Source organism: Cupressus sempervirens, chromosome 9, assembly GCF_028749045.1.
Source record: "Cupressus sempervirens isolate cs-2001-9-10 chromosome 9, ASM2874904v1, whole genome shotgun sequence".
Lineage (NCBI taxonomy): Eukaryota > Viridiplantae > Streptophyta > Pinopsida > Cupressales > Cupressaceae > Cupressus > Cupressus sempervirens.
The window spans coordinates 291,951,873-291,976,642 of NC_143126.1; positions in this window are offsets into that span (position 1 = coordinate 291,951,873).

Genomic DNA, 24,770 nt, shown 5'->3' on the forward strand with positions numbered 1-24,770 from the left:
CTAAGAAAATTAATAGAAAGGTAGCACAGTTAAGGCTAGCAGTTATGTGACTACCATGGTCAAGATTTTGAGGAGGTGGCACAATTAGTTGGTTTGTTGGTCAAACTCAGGAAGGCCTTGTAGGGTGGCAAAATGAAATGAGACTATTGGCTCATGTGGCCCATTTTGGTTGCAAGATTCAGTTGACTTGTTGACTTTGCTAACTGATGAGCCAAAAATGAAGGAAATTGAGTTTTCTTGCATGATTTGATCCTCATGATCAATTCCAACCACTCTCAAATGAATATTGAACCCAGTAAATAGTAGGAGAACACTCTACCAACCCAATTTATCCATCTACTTGGTCAAAATGGTTTAATGGCACCCTTTCCGTTGGGAACCTATTTCAACAAAATATCAGATTTCATTGTATCTCAATCTATACCTAGATCAGATTTTCTCCAAATCTTTATCAAGACTTAATGGTAGTGGTTGTGGAGTAACTTCAATTAGAGAACATCTCAGTTATGCCTAAGCTATAAAGGCAATTTTTATAGATTTTGTCTTCTCTAGTTGACTCTTCTCTATTTTCTCTAATATTGCTCTACAATTTCACTGTAAATCCCCTTTGCCTGTGAACTATATGACATTCTTATCTCCTTCAGCCATTGATGTAAAGTGCAAGAACTATTTTCCTCTCATTGGTGTATCATAGATATCTGAAATCTTGCATGACTATATCTCTTTTGGCCTATGAATGGTATATAAGTGAATCCTCTCTTTCCTTGTATTACTCATTTGGGTTTTTCTAATCTGCATGTGATTGTTAGATTAAAGCAAGTTTGGATGTGTATATCTTTTGGTGTTATGATGGTTCAATAGTGCATGTATGGGTAGAGATTGGTTTGAACACTCTATTTTTGGTGCATCACCCCCCCTTAGGTTAGGATAGGTAGATTTGCTTCTATGCATTCCTAGTTCTCCCCTTTCCTCTCCAAGAGTAGTTAGGTGCACCTTGATAGTAAAGGAAGATGGCCTTCTTCAGAGACTCAACCTCATAGTTTAAGTTCCATTGCTTGGAGGTTGTTTCCATGTTTCACAAGGTTGTCCTTACGTAAAAACTTTGGACAAGGGTACAAACCTTTGTGACAACAGTTTTTTGCACGCCTAATGGGATTTAAACTTAGAAAATTTCAAGTCTACTAGTGTCAAAAGGAAGATTTCAAGATTAATACCAAGGAGATAGTAGTGGCTTTGGTGTTCAAGCCTTCAAGGGATTCATTCTTCAAGTACTTGGTGACTCTAAGCTTAAAATGCATCTGGTTCCAGACCAAAGTTGCAATAATTCATACCCAAAGTTGAAACAAGGGCATCTTCTAGAGGTAAATTTCAGTAACAAGAGCTCTCATTTTCAAATCCTAGAAGAAGGAAGACTAGAGTATCTTTATCACCAGTTAGGAGTGCAATAGTAACAAATACAACTACAAGATCCATCTCTACTCCTCCTATTGGTAGATCTTAACCTAGATTGCCATCGGCACATATCAATAGATCACTTGTCTATATGGTGCAGCATAGAGCTCATGCTTTTGCCACCTTTAATGGTGGAAGTCCTCTTTTATTGGCCCCAAGACATGACATACCAATAGCTGCACTCAAAAGTATACCAAAATTTAGTGGTGAAACTTCTATCTCTCCATTAGAACACATTCAAGAAGTTGCAAATATCTGCAATATCCATGGTATTACAGAAGATGATGTTGCAATTAGCCTTCTAGCCTCATCCTTGAAAGGAAAAGCACTACAATGGTATAGAGGTTTGGCTCATGGTTTTATAGTAGATTGGGATGGATTAGGAGTAGGATTGTGCAAATAGTTTGAGGACAAAAGTGACCATTTGTCACTTTTAGAACAATTGACTACTATAAAAAGAGCCCGCCATGAATGTATGACTGATTTCAACAATAGATTTCAAAAGACATGGGATAGAATACCTACTTCAGTAAAGTCTACCCTTGGTAAATCCTTCTTGCATTACCTCGGAGCTTTTAACAGTGACATTGCCACTACAATCCAAACTATTGGAGGAGATACCTTGCCTAATGCTTATGACATAGCAATAAAGTCAAAAAACATCCTAATACAAGGAGGTAAGCTAGCTCCAAGGCCTCCTATGTCTTTCTTCCCAGATGTTCCAAATCACCAACCAGGAATGGCTCCTCTTCCCACAACTTCCACATCACAATCCCTTGCTCTAGTCCCTTAAGCTTCCACATCTTCAAATGGAATAGATGAAATCAATGAGATGATGCAATCTATGATGCTAAACATAGATAAAAAGATTGCAAGGCCAAGAGAAGAAGCTGGAGGATAGCTTCTTTGTGATGCAGAAAGTAAGCAATAAGAGGTGACTTTAGAGAGATAGCAAGCTCAAGGTAGTAAGGCTCATCAATTGCAATATAAAACTTTGAATAGTGGTAGGCCTCCAAATCATAATAATGGAACAATTATTTTGATCAAAATAGGCAAAATATCCATGCTTCAACCTCAAATGTAAACCAAAGTAGGGCCATAGTTCCTCAAAACAACATGGCCCAAGATCAAGATTTTTGTCCCTCTTATAACTACTCCTATGCCCATTGCATGTGTCAGAAAGCTAAATCTTATTTGGGTTTGATCATCCAAGAGACTATAATAAGACATTCATACAAGGAGGATCAATATAAAGATGCCTCATCTATGCAAGGACAAGTTTATTGCTCCTTTATGAATCATCAGGTGGAGGAACATTGTAATGTAAACCAAGATTTCATTGCTCACAATACTAGGAGAAAAAGAGGAACTATTGAAGATGCTACCCCTCCTCCTCCTGATCATGCCTCAACTACAAATGCAATACCTCATGAACAAGCAATAAATGATCAATCAAATACCTTTCTATAGCAAAGGCAAAATAATGGCAGAAAGGATGTAAGTGATCCTTAAGTTGTTCCATCTCAACCTCCTACAAATGCATCTCCCAAGGCTTTTACCAAAGTACCTACTATGTCATTCAGTGTGGTAGAACAAATGAAGAAGATAAATGTGAATATTTCCAGGTGGGATGTTGTTGCTACTATGCACATGCAAAAGAAATTGTTGGAGCAAGAATTGGAAAGTATTGAACCAAAGGGTCAACCACCCAGCATGGAAAGTGCCACAAGCCTAGTATAGCCATCAAAGGAGGTAGAAACAAGTAAAAAGGTTAGACTCCCTCCATTTTATGTTTCTCTAATTATAGGGGGTAAACTAGTCCACAATTGCATGATTGATTCAGGGGCTAGTAGTTCAATGATTCCTAGGTGTGTTGCTGATGTTTTGGAAATGAAATATGAGCCCATTGTTAGAGATGTATTATAGTTGGATGGTAGTACTGTCAAGACTTTAGGGATCCTTAGGAATGTGGAAATGGCCCTACATGCATGCCATGGTTGTGTTGTAACTCAAGATATATCTGTTGCTAAAGTGAAGCAACATTTTTCCATTTGTCTGTCAAGAGACTTCACTGCCCAAATAGGTGGTTACATATCTTTTGATTGGTCATATATTTCTTTTAGAACAAGATATGGGACCAAAGCTTCAATCAAAGCAGAGCCTCTAGCCCTCCATCATACTAAACCCTACACCCCCAATCTCATCAACATGAATTGTGTAATGCCCCGCCAAGAGATCCAAAGAATTAACCTAAAGTTTCACTAAGTTTGCCAAAAAAAAAAAAAAATTAACATGAAAGATAAACCACTTACAACTTATATATAGTAACGAAAGCATTATCATCAATTCAAGTAAACATAACATACATAACAAGCTACATTCCTTAAAGATCCCTTAACATTTAATCACATCTAACATAACTAATTATGTTCCATCTAATACTACATCCACATAATGAAAAGTCCTATGTTCTTAAACAATATACAAGTGTCCTTTTAGTAGTTACATTTTAGATTGCTCAATCATCCACTGTACATGTCACCAGGTATGAAAAGCTTAAAAGAACATACATCTGTGTAAATAAAGTATATCATCATCCAATATTAATCCATGATGTAATTAAAGTAAATGATACCACATGTCATACATGGTACATCATCATAAAACATCCATCATAAAGGACAACCATATATCACAAACAGAAATAGCTAAGTGCATAGTTGTTCCCAACCGTAAATAGCATCATTAGACCATCGTGGATCCTAGCCATCCCTCTGTACTTAACATTCCAAATCATCGAAGAGATCATCAATATTAACATAGTAGGAATGTCACTCCTAAAAAATCCTACATCATATGCAGAAAAGAAATCTAACATGCAAAGTAAAGCATAAGATAACATCACCTAACATATGCAAATCATCAATATAAGAAACATACTAATAAATACATCCATCATAAGGTATATTATTTATCATAATGATCCAAGAAAAAAATGAAGATAAATACCAACCAAGAATGCTCCAGCCACGGTGTCTCAAACAGATCTCAAATGATAAGAGTGGAAAAACACTACCACCCGACCACGTGGAACCTAAGTGGTCCACTCCCACCATGCTGAGGAGATAATCTCAAGTCCCAAATAGGCTATCAAATCACAAAGCATAAGTACTCTCTAAGTCCAAGAATCCTAAAATTATACTAACTCAAAGGTTCCAATTACAAAATCGACATCTAATCCCAGAGGCACACAATGACATGTAGGAAACCTACTCTGTAAGCGGGCAAGTGTCCTCGCATATATCATGTAGAAGTTACCCTAGTAGTTATCTTACAACTCCATGGGTCCCTACTAATCCTTATGCGGCCACTAGTATCCTCTCATATTGACAAGGCATACTGTGGAATGCAAGGTCGCAACCAAACATTCTCTCTACTCCCATCCTAGTCTGTACAAGCACTTGAGGCATGGGCGAGAACAAAAAAAATATCTTTTTAGGTTCATTTAATCCCCATTTAGTGTAAATGTTATCAATTATTAAAACAACTTACAATGAGTTACCCTGGTAGCCACTTAGGGCCCTGGCCCCCATTGCAAGCCACTTCCTGACACTACAAGTAGATAACCTACCCTAAGCTCATGGAATCATAAATCACCCCAGTCCTATACAAGCGACTAGAAAGTAATACCAAAAGATATTCCATAATAAGAATCATCCAATATCTACAATAAAAGCATCCAATCTCCATGAGCATCAAAAAACATCCATAGATAATCATGACCACAACAGTTCTCTATTGGCAACTGAAGGTATCACTGATAATCAAAAGTATCCATTGGTTCTCAATAACCAAAATATATCTCAAAATCATACTGATCGAAGACTCCAAAATGGTTGAGTCAAACATGTCACAACATGACATCATCAAGAAATAAATCAACATTTCAATCCCATCATGGCGACTGGAAAGTAATCCAAGGATAACTAATCGATGACTCAAAAATGGTTAAGTCAAGTGTCTCAGATACATATAACTCAACTTCACTCAAGAAGATTGATGAGCAATAACAATTAGTATAAACATCTCATAGAGCATGCCATCACATTACCATGTTTGGGTTTATAAAGAATCGAGATTAAACCATCATCATGACATCACAATCACATAACCCCCAAGCCTCTGGTAGACGTCCTATAACTGGTCAACACTAGTCAACCCAAAACCCAAAACAGATAGCATAGAGAAAACACAATGCAAACACATGTTTTGGTTTACTAAAATCGCATAGTTGAATTAAGTGTAGAGGTTTCAATTTTTTGTTTGCAAGTATACTTCAAGTGTATAGGATTTACCATTTGACCTACATGTCAACCCGTTTGTTTTCCCAATAGCATTATCCTTCCATTATTAAAAATTACATTCTAAGAATAACTAAAAGATAGATATTTACTCATTAAATCATTTGCCTCTTAATAAAATCATTCACTTTATTTTACTGAGATCCATGTTACTAATTGAATAACTCTTCCCTAATGTTACTTCAACTTCTCAACATAAACAAAGGATCATTATTCGTTAAATTATAAGAGAGTCATTTATCAATCTTCAAATAAGAAGATTATAACTTTATTAAAATGATCAATTAAATCAATCAATTAACATAGGTACACAATCCATGACCTTTTAACATTCTAATAGTTCTCCATTAAAACTTAATTAAATATTACTAAAATTTAAAGCCTTTTAATTTTAATCGCTACAATAACTAAATCATCAATGACAACCATTAAAATATCTAAGGTCATTATTCAAGTCATTAGAATAAGAATTATCAACTTTGATGTAAATACTTTACAACTTCATTAAAAGAATCATATCAATTAAAATTTTGTTACATAGCTTAATTCTTAATTAAATTTAATTAACTCTAATTAATTAATTTAATTAATAATTACATATCCATATCATGATCCAATTAATAACTAGCCATAATTTGAAAGTTAAAAGCCAACCATAATTCCAATTCTCTAATATTAATAATGACTTGTTAATATTTAATAACAAGTTATATTGGAAATCTTATTAATAAATCTATAATGACCACCTTCACCATTCTTCAATGAATACTAACATTTAACAATAATCATTTAAACCATTATACTATTATTTATTAATAATTTGCTAAACCCAACAAACATTAATAAATAATAAACTCATCAAAACTATTAATTGATCTAGAGAAACCTCACAAAACTTCATTAGTTAATATTTAACTAACTCTTAACACCATTAAGGTATATCGATAAGTTATTTAATAATACATAACGTATTAATCAATAACATAATAATAATTCAAATCGTAGCTATGTTATAACAATGACTCCTTGTCAATTAAATCTTAATCCATTATCATTAAAGTCTCTTAATTTAAAATCATCCTCATTAAACAACTATTATTAACGTAATATAAAATTGCCATCTCTTAATTATTTAATATATATTAAATAATATTTAATATACATTAAATAATTAATATTAAAGGTAAACTATAATCCATCAATGTTTAAATTAATAAATTAATAATAACTTGTTAGTCATAACAAGTTATATTAAAAATCTTATTAATATATCGACTATACCAGACTCATCATTATAAATATAGATTACTAATATCTCTCTTTTCATTTTAATAATAATTGACAAATTATTATTAAATTAATAAACTATATTTAATATTGTAAATATAATAACAATTATACTTCATTAACATTTAAATAACATATAATATTTATGAAATAACAATAATTATTAATGAATATGTATATATATATATATATATATATATATATATAAATTAATATTTAATAAACATATTACATTATACACAAAAGATAAAACAAATTTACATATATAAAAACATAAAACCAAAATCGAATTTCTACATTCAAACAAGGCGCATGCAAAGTTTTTTAAGCGATTAATAAATCACTGCTCGGTAATACATAGGTCATGCAGCCCTGCCCTCTGACGCAAGGCCTACGATGGCAATTGCAGTACCTGTGTCAACGGGTAAAGGCGACTGCCAGCAGGTGGAAGTAAAGCGGGCATGGGGTGGGGTAAAACCCCCCCTCCCAAACATGAATAAATTTTATAACATTTCAAACATTTTTTACAAAACGTGATTTGTATTTTGTAAACAATTTTCTTCATTGTGTTTTTAATATTCGACTTTTCAATGAATGTGTGTGTATGTGTGTGTGTGTGTGTGTGTGTGTGTGTGTGTGTGTGTGTGTGTGTGTGTGTGTGTGTGTGTGTGTGTGTGTGTGTGTGTGTGTGTGTGTGTGTGTGTGTGTGTGTGTGTGTGTGTGTGTGTGTGTGTAAATGTATATTTATTTTGAGACTTAATTGCTAAAATATTTATTAATTTAAATAAATATTATCACATTCCAACTTTAAAATTATAACTTTTATCTTCAAATTTAATTATTTTATTTAATTAATTTTCTAATTAATTAAATAAAATAAATATTAAAATATCATATTAATTTTCCATTAAATTAAACCATTAATTAAATATTTTAATTAGGCTTAATTAATAGAAAATACTCCAAAGACTCATAAAATAAAATACGAAAACCCATCATAGCAAAACACATACAAAATCAAACCAAAAGGGTTAATATCACGAATTACATCATCCAACGTATTCGGAGGGTACTCAACTCAGATACTTGTCCTAATTTTCAATTAGAACAAATGGCTTAAAGGGTTTGGATTTGGACTTGAGAATTTATCTCCCCTCTCTTACCATTGAGATAGTGGAATAGGGTACGCTCATCCTGACAATTCAGGGAAGTCGATACTCGGTACTTGCAACCTACATAAAAATCACACATGTACAAGCACAATATATACTAAACTAAACAGGCAATGGCAGGAAGTGGTGTATTGTGTAGATCCCGACTAGCAGGTGACTATGACTCCCTTCCTTAACCACATCAGAAATGCCAAACATAAGAACAAACACGCACACCATACACATGCAAGTATGGGGTAAGTATCCATAAGAAAATAGATATAATAATAAACCATCTAACTAATCATCCTCAATAACTTAAATCATTGAATAATCATCATACATACATGAACTATAAAGTACCAAGTAATCTCACCATATATTAACTGAATCCATAACACAGCATTTGATAATCTCAAAACAATGTTGCTAACCATCAACATAAAACTAGCCCTAAAAGAGCTCAACAATGATAGCAAAATGCGACCTAGGGGTAGGCACTACAAATTGTACTATCCTAGAAATGGATGAGAATGATATAATGAATGAGCCTACTACTTCCCTAGTAGATATACCTAATTTTCTCATAGATGAATGGGCTAATGCATATCAATTTGACCCTATGTCAGAAACCCTTGAGACAGGCCTCAGTACATATTGTATATTAGAGAAGGATGCTCTAGTTCCCAATCTTGTGGAAACTAAAGAAGATTTGAGTGAGATATGGAGTATGTACTTTGATGGATCAAGGAATAAGAATGGATTAGGGGCTAGTGTGATGTTGATTTCTCCTACACAAGTAAGGTACTACTTCTCCTTTAGGCTCCAATTCAGTTGCACTAATAATATGGCCGAGTATGAATCCTTGATTCAGGGTCTCCTACTTGCTCAAAAAAGAGGAATTCAAGTCTTAAGTGTATATGGAGATAGTGAGTTGGTGGTTAATCAAGTGAGAAATTAGAATATCACTAAGCACGGTTTTCTCAAGTCTTATAAACATAGGGTATGGGATTTGCTTGAGGGTTTCGATGCATTTAATATTCAAAGCATCCCTAGAAAAGAAAATAGATATGTCGATAGACTTGCAGCAATAGGTGCATCTCATGATGTGCAAGGGAATCTTGAGGAGAAGAAGAATCAACAAATCAAAATGGTAATAAGGCCTTCCATCCCTGACAACAAAATCCATTGGCAAGTGGTTGCATTTAATAAACAAATTGTAAGCTTCTTGCAGAATGAAGCAGAATTTTCAGATAGAAACTAGTCGAGACTACAGGATCAGTATGGTGATCAAATCATTAATCTCAGTTCCAAAAAATTGCCTAAGGGTCTCATTACCTTAGAGAATGTTTTCAATACTGATGACCAAGCAAGAGGTAGAGTCATGAACCTAGCTACTGACGAAGATGATCACACCCCAGTTACAGTTTCTAAGGGAAAATCCTTAAACATGGGGAAGGTATGTTATGAGATTGAGCAAGAAAGTTTTATTCATCTATGTCAAGAATTTAATGATGTATTTTCCTAGACGTATGATGATTTGAAGGGTTTTGACCCAAGGTTGTTTCAGCATGAGAACACTCTACCACCCCAGTTTATCCATCTACTTGGTTAGAATGGTTTAATGGCATCATTTCCGTCAGGGCCCTATTTCAAATAAATATCAGATTTCATTGTATCTAAATCTATACCCAGATTAGATTTTCTCCAAATCTTTATCAACACTTAATGGAAGTGGTTGTGGAGTAACTTTAGTTAGAGAACATCTCAGTTATGCCTAAGCTATAAAGGCAATTTTTGTAGATTTTGTCTTCTCTGGTCAACTCTTCTCTATTTGCTCTGATATTGCTCTGCAATTTTACTATAAATCCCCTTTGCCTCTGAACTTTATGACATTCTTATCTCCTTTAGCCATTGATGTGAAGTGCAAGAACTATCTTCCTCTCATTGGTGTATCGTAGATATCTGCAATCTTGCATGATTGTATCTCTTTTGGCCTATGAATGGTATATAAGTGAATCCTCTCTGTCCTTGTGTCATTCATTTGGGTTTTTTTGATCTGCATGTGATTGTTAGATTAAAGAAAGTCTGGATGTGTATATCTTTTGGTGTCATGATGGTTTAATAGTGCATGTATGGGTAGAGATCAGTTTGAACACTCTATATTTGGTGCATCACCCCCCCTTAGGTCAGGATAGGTAGATTTGCTTATATGCATTCCTTCTCCCTTTTCCTCTCCAAGAGTAGTTAGGTGCACCCTGATAGTAAAGGAAGCCAACCTTCTTCGGAGACTCAACCTCACAGTTCAAGTCCCACAACTTGGAGGTTGTTTCCATGTTTCACAAAGTTTTCCTTACGTAAAAACTTTGGACAAGGGTGCAAACCTTTGTGACAACAGGTTCAAAATCAGCATTTTGACTTAAAAGGCACTCTCAACACAAGATATAAAATACTCATAATATCCTATGACCACTCTAATTTGACCAACATACTCTTTGTAACAAATAATATCAACCTCAAAATCTATGTCATGCAAAAAATGGTGAATGACAAGTCTCAGAGGACACACAAAATGATGTGACGAAGAAGGGTAAAAAATCAAACTTGGAATTGGGCTACAAAAATAAAGCCCATTGGTCTAAAGTATCCAACAACACACTTATCAAATAAAATCCCACTTATAGACACCTAATTAGCCAAAATGCAAAAATATAGAACAATAGATTAGCATGTAAAGAACATTAACAAAATTGAAAACATTCACAAACAAAAACCATGCTCACATATAAGATAAGAAAAAGAAGGTAAAAAGAGAGTGCAAACCAAAGGGAGACACTCCAAAAGCCTCCTTGATCATGTTGATGTGTCCTAGGATGGAGATGTGTGCTCAAATGTGCTTCAAACTTCAATGGAGAATATGACTCAAAGCGAATTTGTGGATGGATTTCACCATTATGATGGTATTTTGGTAGTTTTTAGGCTCTCAAAATAGCATGATAACTTTAGCATGGAAATGGATGATCTCTTTCAAAGGATGAAGGGTTCAATTTATAGGCCAAGGATGTGTGAGGATGGAGGGTCAAGATGCAAACACGAGGGATGGATAGGATGCAAGGAGAGGGAAGCACATGGATTGTGCTTTATCAAATCTATAGCCTTGTGACAAGTCTCGCAAGGAGAGAGGATGTGAGAAGATGGGGAAATTAGAGGGAAAGTGGGGGAAAATGGAAATATGAGAGGGATGGTATGTGTAAGAGGAATGTAAAAGAATGTAAGTTATGTGTAAGGGTTGTGTTAGGAGTCATTAAATCTCTGTAAGAGCATTTAATGCATGTGGGTGGGGATGTAAGAGGGGTTCGACTTTGGTTTGGCTTAGCAATTATTAGGATTAGAGTTGTGCACATGATTAGGGTAAGGATTAGGCTTGGATTAGAGAGGGGATTAGGATGCAAGTGGGTTAAGTACTCAATTACGTTTAATTAGTTGGCTAAATAATATTAGCATAGGTGAATGGGTTGGATTAAGCTAAGGATGAGGATTTAGGAATAGTTAGGGGTTAGGGATTGATTTATTAAATGAGATATTTAATAAAAGGGGATGTGGGATTAAATTAAATAGGCATAGTGAAATTATTTAATTTAATAGGAGAATAGGGATTTAATTAATATTATATACTTTAGATTGTCATTTAAATTTATCAATTGGACTATAGTTAATTAAATGAATTAATTAAGGGGATGGCAATAAATTAATTAAATACTAAATACTTAATTAATTATGCCTTACGAGATCACTAAATAGGAATACTTAAATGATGTAATCAGATTTAGGTGTCTACAATAACATAAAAAACTTGCATTTTAAAACACAAAATTCATACAAACCTAGTTGGGCATGGAAAGAGCTCAAATAAATGGGGAAAAATAATTTATAAATACCATATTTCAATTACAATACACTAAATTAGATCAAATGAAGGAATGAGAGAGGAATGAACAACCCTACCTCTCAAGTGGAGAGAAAAAATGAAATAAAGAGGAATAAATAGAAACACCACCAAATTAGTTGACATTTTAGACAAAGGGAGGCAAGCCCAATATACATCCAATGATCTACTCCACATAAGAATTCAACAAGCTGATCAAACCCAACAAGAAAGTATTCAATACCTCATAAGAGGGCTTCAGCAATTTTTTCACTCTCCAAAATGAAAAGTGAGAAAAATGAATTTTAATTCCTCATTATAAGTTAATTTTTCCTCCCAAAATCAAAAAGGCTAAAAATAAAACCAGTAAGGAAATTAAATTAAAACCCCAAAGATAAATGTAAACTCAAGTTGGGTTAATTCAATTAATTCCAATTAAATGGAATAACTCTATGACAAGCGTTGGTGTTTGAAAACGCTAAAGGGTTTTCACTTATCCCATTGAGAAAGTGACAGGTCTAAGGGTAGCTAACTCCCATTTTCAACATGCCATTTCTGACAATAGGCCAACTATAAGGCATGACCCTTCTTCTTCTTCAGGCTCTGCAAAACCTAGGAGGGTGGACCTATAGATTCTTTATATGGTATCAGTTATCAAAGCATACACTGAATCTATTAAGCAGATGAAAACCCCTTATATCTCCTAAGAATTCATGAAATAATCATCAATCTACAATAGCTAAATACAGATCTAGGAATCTCATAAGATGAGTGAGGGCATTCTATTATAGCTCTTCAACATGAAAGGGAAAAGCGTTGATTATTGATGTTGATGTTCAACAAATCCTCAAGTATGCAGCAAAACCTAATGATCCTGTAACTGATCAGTAGCTAATCCATTAGGCAATTTCATGAATCAAAAACATACATCTATGACATCAGGACATATTCTATATACCCAGATCTCATATCTATCTAATCGCCTTGTGATTCAAACATCAATGTTCATTCAGATCTCATTCTCACAAAATATCCTTCTCAACATAACCAATAACCCTATCAAACACATTAAGCATTTACTTGGCACTTTATTCCAACAGCAAAATATATCAGACATACAACCTTAAGGGGAAGCAAATTGATCTCAGCTCTTTGTTCCAGGACCACATAAGACTATAGATTACTGAGACAAGAGACGAGAACCAGAATGAAACTAATGAAATGCTGCTCATATGTATTCATTTTCTTTGAAAATATACATTCGGATACATGAAATGAAAACATGAAAACACCAAACATATCAGAACTATTTGTACTATACTTCTTAATTGTTGTTCACATGAGAAGAATTTGCTGAAAGAAAATGGTGTCACAGTCATGGGAATGCAACCAGAACTGGATCCAAAACCTTGGTACCACAGTAATGTGTAGATTTTTCTCTAAAAGATTGGAACCAACTGGTTTCTCAGTAACAAAAATTGGAACCCTTCAAATGGAAGAAAGAAAGAAAAATATAGCAAGGAGATGAATTCTCGGATTGAAACTGAAGATGACAAGTGTCCATTTGGAATCCCATCTTGTGCAACTGAAAACCTCTTTCATCCTTTTACCCATCTGATCTAATTTTCTATTTCATCATTACATTGTAACTAATTGGAAAATATCTCTGTTTAATGATGAAATTCTTGGAATCACCAAAATATCTGATTGCCCCAATGAAGTACTAATGAAATTGAGATTCAACTGATTTGAAAATGGTTAAAATCACCTCAAACCTCATTTTCACTGCCTTTTAACCGTATTCAGGTCATTTCCATGCTAGAAATCAAATCTAAACTTCCATACCTAAATATTGTTGTAATTTAGGTACCTAAGACAAATCCCCCTGTAGCTTGAACTAGCTGCTTCCTATGCAAAAACTAACCTTGGAATCGGAAAATTTTAGACTTCCATGATTTTGACGATATATAATAAGGCATACCTGGTCGATTTGAAAAAAGCTCCTCTGTTAGAAAACCTTGGTCTGTCTGCAACTTCTTTTGATTTTAAAATTTTCAAAAATTTTAAATCTTCTTAAAGTTCAAACTTTACATTTAAACCCTTTTAAATTTAAAATGAACTTGCACGTATCCTTTTGAAAACAATTTTTAAATAAAATTTTTTAAACCATTTTATTTTTCCCTATATGCCTCCATCCGGGTCAAACTTCTGTTGACCAAGCATTTTTGCCACGTGGAAATTTGGGATTTGTCCACCTCTGCTTCGGTCGCCACATCACCATCTTTTGGGCCTAGTGACACATGTCACTTGCTCGCATTTTTGCATGATTTATCGGCCTTGCAACTTCTTTTTGCAGGGAAGCGCCAGCCGTCAGATCTCACCACGTGGAAAAATTTGATAGTCCCATTTGAGCTGCCACTATCGAACTGTGACCTGGGTCCACCGCCACATGGCACCCAGGTGCATCCCTGCATTATTTAACAGGTGAGCAACTCTAAAATGTGAGATTGCGCTCATTGTCTGATCTAGACACGTGGCACAATCTCGCACCTCTCGCCACATCATCATGCTTGTACTCTGATTTAAAATTTATTTTATGCGACCCTGCTGATGTCACACCTCCAAGTGGCATCCATTGATGCATGGGCCCACATACATGAGCGCTACCTTTCAAAAAAGTGTTGTCCCAAACACAACCAAAGATAAGTGTATTTTTGTATTTAAACAAAGAAAATACAAACGGTTCACCCAATGTGAGATAAATAGTCTTGACTATGTTTCCCTTTCATGTTTGCCATGGCTTTAATTTTCTACCTCTGCGGCTTTTTCATCCAATCTCCTGCCGCTTTTTAGCGTGAATGTGTGCTCTGCCTTTTAACGGCACAGGCTTCTAATGCATGATCTGCTCAGGTTTCTTCTTTATCACTACGGATTTGTTGTGAGTTGCCTGTGGTTGGAAACGGCTCCTTTGCATCTTTTGAACCGTGGATCTCTATCTTCACGCATTGTTAAAGGTGTGTTCCTTCTTATTTAAGCATGGGTTGTTCTGCTTGTCGCTTATTGCCGCAACCCTTCATTAACTACGTGTTTGGAACATTTTGTTCTTACTGGATGTCTTTATTACTTGTGTTTGCTACTGTTTTTCAAATGGTTTTCACCTTCTGCCAGGGCTTCATGGCATCAAAACGTGAGCTCTTCTTTCAAGAAATAAACTGATAATTCGTGTATTACCATCTCTACGAATAGAAAACATTCCATCTTTTAACGTTCTGCTATATTCTTCCAGCCACAGAAGCATAGCATATTTCTGGGCAATACTGTCTAACGTATGAGGGACATAGGGCATCGATTGCTTTTGCTCCATACCAGTGGCATAAAGCTAACCATCAAAATAATTGAGATACAAAAACTTAGCCTGATAAGAGGAACCTGCAACAACAACATACTCTGGTGTATATGGAATACAACATTTAGTTAGCTGCAAAATATATTGCAAGGGTAATAAATGAACATTAGCCTTATATTCATAGAATTCATAACCCCCTAGAAGGTCCAAGGCTGCCAACTGCTCATTATGTGGAAAGTGGCGTTTCAGGGTATTCTGGCCATTGCAAAAAATGATATAGAACCTGCATGGGCACGGACAATTTAAAACCAAGGCTTTTCTCAACTTCATTAATTTGCTCTTCATTTGCACCAAGTGATAAGGTATCAGCAACTTTTGGAAAATGGATTGAGGTCCAATCTCTAATAGTTTCCCAGCATTGCTTGGCTCCTTTCACAATTGATGATGGATACATATAAAATGCAGCATAACATTTTTCATATGTTTCCATCTGGTGTAGAGATGAAGCAAACTCTTCCCTAGAAGGAAGGATTTGGGTATCTCACATCCCCAAGCTTTGTAGCATATTAAACCCTCAATCGCATTCTACACATCTCAGATAGAGTCTACAATGGATTTGTTGACTTAAGGCTTGCCACAACTCCTGTGCATTTAATATTGAATTTGTGAGGATGTGACCACTTGTCATCTTTGGATGTCTTGATCATTTTGACAAAAACTTTGTTCTTTTTCCACATATGTCCACTAGAATGAGGTGTATATGTTGCCATCTAGTTTTGCATACTTGACATCCAAATACAATTCATACACCATTCCTCTTGTGCAACAAAGACCTTTTCATGCCCTATTATGATGAAATACCCTCCAACATCAAACAAGTAATCAGCTTCTTTATGAACAAGAGTTTTGGGACTATTATTGATCTGCCAAACTAGTTTCATCAGCTCCTGTTAACCTGTTAAATCAACTAGAAAAGGGTTGAATGGACAATTTTAATCATGCATAACACTCATAGGTTAATCTAATGAAGCTTAGTCGGGCCCCAAGGCGGGTCCGACTAAAAAGTTTTTATTTCTAGACAACTGATCCTTCAAATTAATCCATTTGGCATCTCAAATTGATTGGAACTAAAATCCATCACTGAAGCAACATTTAAAACTCACTTTTCAATGTTCAGTCAACTTGTCAAATATGCGCTAGGAGGTCCATTAACTGGCTTTGAAAACTAAGCAAATCAATTGATCATGCCCTGAAATTGAATGCATTGAGTCTTTATTTCTCATTCTTGCACCCTATCAGATCTCGTTACATGACGACATCAGGGTCAAAAGATATTTACCGTCAAAGTTGCCTTCTCAGATTTACCTACAAGCAAACATGTCAGAAAGCAATAAACTTGGTTCAGAATCAGCTTGGAAAACTGGGCAAACTAACACTTGGAAAGATGAAAATTGGGACACTGATTCTATGTCATGTGGTGAATATGAAAATGTGATTTGGGCTCATGATGAATCACAAGACGCAAATGGCGAGCGGTCAAAGTGAGCTACTCAGAATTGTTGACTAGAAACATTGACAAGATAACGATTTTTGCAAATGGAATTGACCTGGAAAAGTGTGCATACAGATTCGTCAAGTTCTAAAAATTGGCACACTTGGAGTATTTTCAGAGTACATCATAGTGGTGCAATCCATTAAATCTTACCAATCATGAATCTCAAGTTATAACGTCTTGAATAGGGCTTTTGACCAATCTGCAAATACTGAATCCTGTACAAAGATAGAAATTCCATTTGGAATCACGCTTGAAAATTGATCAAATGGATTTGTCATGATCCAAAACTTGAAACATAACAAGTCTCTGACCTCTTCAATACAATGCAAAAGGGATTTCAGCATTTTGATCAATTGGTCAAAAGTTATTACAAGTCAAACAAGGCTTCCCATAAATGTGTGCAATGTCCAAAAGCATAAAAACAGTAAACTACCAACTTTGAGGGATTCAAAACCTAGTCAAACAGACTCAAAATGACTCAAAATCTGAAACATAGGTTCTCAGGTATGGACACTAAACAATCCCAAAGTGGTGAGTCACATAACCTTTCTGGGTTTGAGATATTTAGATGCAAACAGAAGCTTCTGATGCTATTTGACACTTAAGGTAAAAATGCGGATTCAACAATTGCTCAAAACAGGATTTTACAGAATAGCTCAAAATGGCAATTTTTCTTCATGGAACACTTAGACATGCTGAATACAGGGTGTTAGAAACATTAAAGACCTTAGGGGACTCAAACTAACAGTCGAGTACATAGGCATCAAAAAGCATTTATGGGGCTTAAATTTCTATATAATGCTCAAAATTAGGGCTGTGATTTTGAGCACCAAAAGTGGCTCTATCTGGGGATGCATGCCCCTTGTGGTCATGGCAAGGATTCAGATCTCTGGAGAAGAAGACCACACACCTGAACAACAAAACTTTCTCGAACAGCTTTATTGAAAACGGGAAACTACTCTACTATGTACAAGTGATGGCCTCGGGCCACTGGAAAGTTTTAGAACTCCTTACCTCTGTTATAAACCTTATTTTCATTTACATTATCTAGAGGTAAACTGAAATTCTCATCATCATTTGTTTCACCAATCAGATCAACATACTGAAACAAATTACTTAGCAAAACAAAATATCTTTCTTCATTCTCATAGTGCATATAAAATTCAAAGACTATTTCATCTTCATACTCACTACAAGAAAAAGCATCAACATGCTCATGAATACACAAACTGAACTAAGAATCAAAATCCAACGATGATTCAAGCATGCTGATCGAAAACACAAAAACTTCAAAATCTACATCATTCACCAAGTTGCAAAGACCAAAAACTTGCAACTCACCTTGTGTCTCCAGCTATAAAGAGTGTTTGGAATCTGATTGTTGCCTACTTGCAGTCGTATCATTCACTAAATTAGATTCATCCTTCACTGAAACCTCTTCACACTCAAAATATTGATTAGTCACCATACATGAAAAGTCATTCTGAAAGTGTTGATCTAAACTATGCTGATCACTATCATTTTCTTCATCAAATTGAATGTCAGAATACACCTTGAACTCATCTTTACAAGACTTATCAGCACATGAAGAAAATCTATAATCTGGTTGACAACCTTCATTGTTTTCCTCCTCATCATATGAAACATCAAAACAATGTTCGACAAGATCAACATAAAAAGAATCTGAAACAGCATTAACCTTCCCTTCATTAACATTCCCTACATCCATCAAGTTGTCATGTGGAAAAACATTTGAGGTTCTGTTATATACACCTCCAAAATCTAATAGAGATTGTTCAGATTTTACCTCTTTTTCCACATCAAACTTTGGGGAATTGATTTGACTGAATGAGAAAGCATTAGGAGAGAAAATATGAAGATCCTTAGAAATACTTACATGCTTTTCAAACTCATGAGCCAACACTTCTGAGATTTCATTGGAGTTCAAGAAGATTGCCTCACAAATCTTCTCCAGGATGTGGTTATCATCTGGATAACATGAAGAACTTACAACAGCAGGATGATTAGTGTAACAAGCTAGAAAATCAGAATTATTACAACATTCTTTCTTATCATGGCAATCATTCCCCTTATTGTTGTTACAAATTTCTTCAACTTCATATTCATTGTAACAAAGTTTATCTTCTCTTTTATATCCATCTTTTTCATGCTGATTGCTATTACCCGATTCATTAACATTTGAATCCACCTCTTCACATTCGGAAGATAGATTATCTTGCTTTATGGACTCATTGTATTCATTACTACCGTGAGTCTCAACACACTCATTATCATCAGAAGACATAACATGAAATCTATAATCATCATCTTCCATCTCCTGAATGAATCTTTCAATTTGTAAAGACCTTTGTAATCTTACAGGTGCTGGCCAATTGACTGAATTAGGTACTAAAACATCAAGGAAAACATTTGGCAGGGAAGATTCCTCAGGTCTACAATGAAAAGGCATCTTACTAATTACTGATTTAAGCCTTAAATAACATTGTTCGGCACTTAAACCTTGAGTACTTCCTACTTGAATTCTTATAAGATTGACAATCCTTTTGTAGACCAATCTATTCAACATAGCAATGTTATTATTCACAATTTTCAAACTCTTAGAATTTGGCAAACTAATCTCAGATCTGAGATCTAACTCCAGATCTGATTCCATTATAAGTAAAATTTCTACCTCTTTTTTCTAGTGCTGAAAATCATTGAATAGAGGAAACTTTTTTAAACACTTGACTTCCATGAAAAGAAGCATGAAAATCAAAATACCTCCAGTACTGATGTTGAACTTCGATCTACTAATTTGGCATAGGTGCAAGATGAGAATTCTTTACACCACTGATCAAGCTTTGTAGAGTCACCACCTCTTTGCAAGAGGAAAATAATAATCACTGTTGTGATTCATTTTTTACATTTCAATTCCTTATAACAGCAGATTGTAAATAGCACTATAAAACTTATCAAGAATTTAAAACTCCTTTTCAAGAAACTACCAAAAACTTCAGATCTGCCCATACAACTGAAAGTCCTTCAAAATTTTGTAATGAAATCAATTAGGAACATACTGGTACAGAGATTTAAGAGTTGCCACTCACACTTTGTGAGAAATAAAAGATAATTTTTCACTTGACAAATCTAAACTAGACCTTCAATGTAGGAGACTTGCAGATCACTAACATCTTGAAAAGAATTTACACTTTATAAATGAATTCTTGATTCTGAAACTTTCTCAGCAGTATTTGTAAACTGGACTGATTGAAGATAGACCTATGATAGTCATAGAACACAATTTTCATCTAGTTTCAACATACTGTTGATAATGAATAAAGCTTAACTGGGGAACGTGAAACTTCAGCAAGGAAAAGGAACACATCTTGCTCTAGATTTGTTATATCCTATCTGTTTCATGGCAGAGATTTTGGTTCTTTCTATATGCAACTCCCCAGCAGAGTCACCATTTTGCTAGTGTTTGAAAATGCTAAAGGGTTTTCAATTATCCCATTGAGAAAGTGACAGGTCTAGGGGCAGCTAACTCCCATTTTCAACATGCCATTTCTGACAATAGGCCAACTATAAGGCATGACCCTTCTTCTTCTTTAGGCTCTGCAAAACCTAGGTGGGTGGACCTATAGATTCTTTATATGGTACCAGTTATCAAAGCATACATTGAATGTATTAAGTAGATGAAAACCCCTTATATCTCCTAAGAACTCATTAAAGAATCATTAATCTACAGTAGCTAAATGCAAATCTAGGAATCTCATAAGATGAGTGAGGGCATTCTATTATAGCACTTCAACATGAACGGGAAAAGCGTTGATTATTGATGTTGATGTTCAACAAATCCTCAAGCATGCAACAAAACCTAATGATCCTGTAACTGATCAGTTCCTAATCCATTAGGCAATTTCATGAATCAAAAACATACATTTGTGACATCAGGACATATTCTGTATACCCAAATATCAGATCTATCTAATCACCTTGTGATTCAGACATCAATGTTTATTCAGATCTCATTCTCACAAATTATTCTTCTCAACATAACCAGTAACCTTGTCAAACACATTAAGCATTTACTTGGCACTTTGTTCCAACAACAAAATATATCAGACATACAACCTTAAGGGGAAGCAAATTGATCTCAGCTCTTTGTTCCAGGACCACATAAGACTATAGATTACTGAGACAGGAGACGAGAACCATAATGAAACTAATGAAATGCTGTTCATATGTATTCATTTTCTTTGAAAATATACATTCAAATACATGAAATGAAAACATGAAAATACCAAACATATCAGAACTATTTGTACTATACTTCTTAATTTTTGTTCACATGAGAAGAATTTGCTGAAAGAAAATGGTTTCATAGTCATGGGAATGCAACCAGAACTGGATCCAAAACCTTGGTATCATAGTAATGTGCAGATTTTTCTCCAAAAGACTGGAACCAACTGGTTTCTCAGTAACAAAAACTAGAACTTCCCAAAAATTGGAACCCTTCAAATGGAAGAAAGAAAGAATAATATAGCAAGGAGATGAATTCCTGGATTGAAACTAAAGACAACAAGTGTCCATTTGGAATCCCATCTTGTGCAACTGAAAAAATCTTTCATCCTTTTACCCATCTAATCTGATTTTCTGTTTCATCATTACATTCCAACTAATTGGAAAATATCTCTGTTTAATGATAAAATTCTTTGAATCACAAAAATATCTGATTGCCCCAATGAAATTGAGATTCAACTGATTTGAAAATGGTTAAAATCACCTCAAACCTCATTTTCACTGCCTTTTAACCTTATTCAAGTCATTTCCATGCTAGAAATCAAATCTAAACTTCCATACCTAAATATTGTTGTAATTCAGGTACTTGAAACAAATCCCCCTGTAGCTTGAACCAGCTACTTCCTATGCAAAAACTAACCTTGGAATTGGAAAATTCAAACTTCCACAATTTCGGCGGTATATGATTAGGCATACCTAGCCTCCCGAAAATGCCTAGAAGGTCGATTTGAAAAAAGCTCATCTATTAGAAAACCTTGGTCTGTCTACAACTTCTTTTGATTTTAAAATTTTCAAAAATTTTAAATCTTCTTAAAGTTTGAACTTTACATTTAAGCCCTTTTAAATTTAAAATGAACTTACACGTATCCTTTTGAAAACAATTTTTAAATAAAATTTTTAAAACCATTTTATTTTTCCCTTTATGCCTCCATCTGGGTCAAACTTTCGTTGACCAAGTATTTTTGCCATGTGGCAATCTGAGATTTGTCCACCTCTGTTCTGGTCGCCACATCACCATCTTTCAGGCCCAGTGACACATGTCACTTGCCCACATTTTTGCATGATTTATCGACCTTGCATCTTCTTTTTGCGGGGAAGCACCAGCCGTCGGATCTCACCACATGGAAAAATTTGACAATCCCATTCGACCTGCTACTATCGAACTACGACCTGGGCACACTGCCACGTGGCACCCAGGCACATCCCCACATTATTTAACAGGTGAACAACTCTAAAATGTGGGATTGCGCTCACTGTCTGATCTAGACACATGGCGCAATCTTGCACCTCTCGCCACATCATCGTGCTTGTACTCTGATTTAAAATTTATTTTATGCGACCCTGCTGACATCACACCTCCAAGTGGCATCCATTGACTCACGGGCCCATGCACATGAGCACTGCCTTTCCAAAAAGTGTTGTCCCAAACACAACCAAAGATAAGTGTATTTTTGTATTTAGACAAAGAAAATACAAACAATTTACCCAATGTGGGATAAATAGTCTTGACTATGTTTCCCTTTCATGTTTGTTGCAGCTTTAATTTGCTACCTCTGTGGCTTTTTCATCCAATATCCTGCCGCTTTTTAGCGTGAATGTGTGCTCTGCCTTTTAACGGCATAGGCTTCTAATGCGTGATCTGCTCAAGTTTCTTCTTTATCACTACAAATTTGTTGTGAGTTGCTTATGGTTGGAAACGGCTCCTTTGCGTCTTTTGAACCATGGATATCTATCTTCACGCATTGTTAAAGGCATGTTCCTTCTTATTTAAGCATGGGTTGTTCTACTTGTCGCTTATTGTCGCAACCCTTCATTAACTACGTGTTTGGAACATTTTTTTCTTAATGGGCATCTTTATTACATGTGTCTGTTACTGTTTTGCAAATGGTTTTCACCTTCTGCCAGGGCTTCATGGCATCAAAACGTGAGCTCTTCTTTCAAGAAATAAACTGATAATTCGTGTATTACCATCTCTGCGAACAGAAAACATTCCATCTTGTAACATTCTGCTATATTCTTCCAGCCACATAAGCATAGCATATTTTTGGGCAATATTGTCTAACGTATGAGGGACACAGGGCATCAATTACTTTTGCTCCATACCAGTGGCATAAAGCTGACCATCAGAACAGTTGAGACACAAAAACTTAGCCTGATAAGAGGAAATGGCAACAACAACATACTCTAGTGTATATGGAATACGGCATTTAGTTAGCTACAAAATATATTGCAAGGGTAATAAATGAACATTAGCCTTATATTCATAGAATTCATAACCCCCTAGAAGGTCCAAGGCTGCCAACTATTCATTATGTGGAAAGTGGCATTTCAGGGTATTCTGGCCATTGCAAAAAATGATATAGAACCCGCATGGGCATGGGCAATTTAAAACCAAGGCTTTTCTCAACTTCGTTGATTTGCTCTTCATTTGCACCAGGTGATAAGGTATCAGCAACTTCTAGAAAATGGATTGAGGTCCAATCTCTAATAGTATCCTAGCATTGCTTGGCTCGTTTCATAATTGATGATGGATATATATAAAATGCAGCATACCATTTTTCATATGTTTCCATCTGGTGTAGAGATGAAGCAAACTCTTCCCCAGAAGGAAGGATTCGGGTATCTCGTATACCCAAGCTTTGTAGCATTTTGAACCCTCAATCGTATTCTATGCATCTCAGATAGAGTCTACAATGGATTGGTTAACTTAAGGCTTGCCACAACTCCTGTATTCAGTGCCAACAACAAGGTGGTTAGGAATATAAAATAAGTACATGATAATCAAATTCAACATCATTAATTAAATCATTTTCACTTTAACTATGAGAACTCTAAAGAACTTGAACAACATCACTAGTCTTTCACAAATGCATAATAAACCCAGATTTACCAAACATATACTGGAGGGGTGATATATAATCAATTATGGATACATTGTCCATACAAGGACAATATTGGCTTAGTACGAAAGGTGAGAAGTGATATCTCCCATGTCCATTGGTAGGGATATAGGGACACATTAAATTCTTAAAAACCATGATGAATTCACCTAGTACCTATTCAGTAAACATCCAAACATCAAGATAAGACACTCATAATATATTAATAGCCAAAGCACATATAGCATATATAATCACAATGAAGGAGAGTGTAACATCGTGTAGATCTCGCAAGCAAGTAACTATGACTTCATCTTATATTGTAATAGCACCCATAGGCAATCCACACATAGTAGGCATGCAACACAACATAACAACTTATAATCTATTAGAAATATATAATACTAAGAGATGGGGGGTGAATCAGTATTCTACAATCTTTTGCCCACAACTAAATATTTTTAATTACTTTATAACTTGAATATGAAAGTAAACCAACAATGTTGAATAGT